Below are 3,114 nucleotides of genomic sequence, written 5' to 3'. Positions count from 1 at the left end.
TATACGTATTTTATAGGACATATCAGAACTCTCTAGACATTTTTACAGTTTAAAAGGTGATGAATTAAGAAAATATGAAAGATGTCCATAGTATAGATCCGTCAACTATTCTACAACAGTGTAGAAGAAACTAAGCAAATACAAAGAAAAATATAAATCATACGAGTGGAAAGATATTAACCATGCTATGTCTCAAGAATAAAGTCTATAGAAGATTAAATATTCAAAAAGATAAATTTAACTCATACAAAAGGAAACATATTTAATATATCGTAGTTTGCTACTCATAATCGCTAAAATACCTTGTATCTTGCTAGTGAATATGCTGGAAATAATTTAATTTCAATAGGAGTAGCATAATAGTTTGGGTTTAATTACTTGTTGGCTTGTAACAATTTTTATAATTCCAAGGTCCCAAGAAAAATTTAATGTTTTATTAGTTTTAAATAATGTAAATTTATTCGGTACAGTTCCGTATTTTTTTCGATTTATTTTTACAAAATAAAAAACCTATCCTTATTATCGGTACCGTTATAGATTTATATAAAGACTTACGGTTTTATTAAAAGAAACCTAAAAATTGGTACATACGGTACAGTTCGATCGTTTTAGTCAGTTTTTAAATATCCATTGACATTCCTGGTCCCCATTCCTCTTCATTCTATTGTGCTCAATGAAAGAACTACCTAAGCACACTTTTTGGATACTCCCCGACTGTTGTATAAGATTTATTAAAGACAAAAGTACTCATTGCCAGTATTTTTTATATTTCAAGATTCGAATTCGAGAACTTTAATTAACGGTAGAGAGATGCTATTCATCTATCACGACTCTTGATGGTGGACTATCGATATCTTGTAATGCCCTATATTTTTAATAAGGGTGTATTGGTCATTAGCAAAATAATAATAATAATAATAATAATAATAATAACAACAATAAGAAACTAGCTAAAAAAGAAAAAATCAAAAGGGGGGGGGGGGACAAAGAATTTAAGACAAAGGGCCGAAGCCCATAACAAACATCTGCCCTAAAATATTAAAAAGGATTAGGGGATGAAGCAGAAACTTCAGGAAACGGGAAAATACAAAAGCAGGGAAGGAAAGAAAGAGAAAAGAAGAAAAGAGAGTAAGAAGAAGAAAGCTTTGGACAAAGGATTTAAGAAGAACTGGGGGTTGAAATTGAATCCTTCGGCTCAAGAGGTTAACCTTCTTCTTATCAGTTGAATTATTTTACTACATCTACGCGATTTCATGTAGTACAAAAGAATTTCATATCAGTTTTTTCATAAATAATTATTATAGATAGTAAGGCTATAAAGGTTTGATTTAGGTACTGATAGGTTTAATTTTGGAGAAATAAAGTATATTAAATAGTTTGAAGTTGATAGAATTATGAACTAGTTCTATGATTAAATATAAATACCTTTTTATTTACAAGATTTTTGGACTGATTTAAATTACTCATAGTATGGGTAAATAGAAATCCACAATTAAGACTCAAACATGAACCCCGATGATTGGGTTTTCTAAAATAGCTATGAATTAGCCTAAATAAGGAAATTAACATGAGATCGATATTATGTAATTATAGATTGATTGGAGAAATTTGTATGCATTGCTCGAGGTGAAGCATTTGGTATTTCGGCACAAGTACTGTGGTAGTAATCTTACCGCAATTTGTGTTTTCATAACTTGCATGATTTACACATGATTTTTAATATGAATATGTTACCGATTATTTTAAGTTACACGTGGGACAAGTCTTTTACTCGATATGATACCGAAATAGTTATTTGAGAAGATTACCGTTGTTTTAAATATTTTCGTTGTCACTAGATCTGTTTTACCATTACTTGAATTTACTGTTATCGAAAAGAAATTATATGATTCGATAAGAACCGAAATGGCCTATATTGTTTTAAGATATTTTCTATGAGTATATACGGATTACAGAGACAAGTATAAATGAGAGTAGATATTGAAGGATCCCGTAGCTAACGGCGGGTTCGTTAGACCTGGTGTACCTTGTAATTATAGATTACCGTTATAGCCCTCGCTAGTGGGAAGGTAGAACTAGCATACCGTTACTGATTTCCCTCGAGTAGGGACTACCGTTATATTTGGCTTCTTGCGAAGAAGTCCACAGTTATACCGATTACATGATCCGTTCATTAAAACCTCCCAAATGTGAATATTGATATTAGACAGTGGTTACCGAGCTTATTACCGAACTGTTACTTGTATTAATCTACAAAAAAGCATGACGAGACTGAAAATTATTTATTGTTCCTGAAAGGACATTTTATGTTATTTTCTGTTTGATATACTAGCATGTTTTCTGACTTATCCCCAATAAAAACGGTTGTGGTTAAGTGTTATTACTCACTGAGCTAGTGACTCATTTCCCGCTAATATTTTTTTACAGAGACAACAGTTAACGCAGGCGAGGATTTCGTTAGTTAGAGCGCACGAGTTGATATTTCTCGGTGAGCCTCGCACTTGTTCGCGTGGGCAGAGATTTTATTTATTGTAATGGTCTTTTCATTGAACTCTTAGAGTCGCTCCATAGTCATTATTTTAGTGTCATGAGTATTCTTTTGTTATTATAGTCTTATGTTGAGTATCGCTCTCATTTATCAAAGTTGGAGATAAATTAATATTTCTAGTGGTGAGTTGGTGGTTTATTTATGGTGGAGACTTGTATTGGTTAATTGACAAGTTGTTAATTGTTTGGTATGATATTAGGATGTTTGGTTGTTGATTTGAGACAGGAAACATTTTGGGATGGTCCAAAAATAAGGGAAACTCTGTCCGATTTTCTGTAAAATTACCGATGAGGCTTACTTGGGAGCACTTGCTCCTAAGCGCCGGTCACGATCCTAAATTTGGTCGTGACAAAGTTGGTATCAGAGCTTAGGCTTTAAGTCCCGAGGTATGGAGCAATGTTTAGTAGAGTTTTGTTCATGGGTATGTAGGCGCCCATACTTATGATCTTGAGGCTATTGAACATCTAGGAATATTTTCCCTTCTTTCATTCTTTGATTGTGCATTGAGATAACTTGAGATTGACTTTGGAATATTTCTTTCACAGATGGTGTCACACCTCCTTTTT

At 32.7% G+C, this 3,114-nt stretch overlaps 1 long non-coding RNA gene across 1 annotated transcript; it reads left to right on the top strand.

The window, feature by feature from the left end:
• The first annotated feature begins 1,046 nt into the window (after positions 1-1,046).
• LOC142164333 (uncharacterized) lies at positions 1,047-2,738 on the top strand. Its single transcript, XR_012695117.1, has 2 exons — positions 1,047-1,202; positions 2,428-2,738. It is a non-coding gene; the product is annotated as an uncharacterized LOC142164333 (long non-coding RNA).
• Positions 2,739-3,114: the final 376 nt, after the last annotated feature.

This window comes from Nicotiana tabacum, chromosome 9 (assembly GCF_000715075.1).
Source record: "Nicotiana tabacum cultivar K326 chromosome 9, ASM71507v2, whole genome shotgun sequence".
NCBI lineage: Eukaryota > Viridiplantae > Streptophyta > Magnoliopsida > Solanales > Solanaceae > Nicotiana > Nicotiana tabacum.
This window is presented reverse-complemented; position numbering and strand designations above follow the sequence as displayed.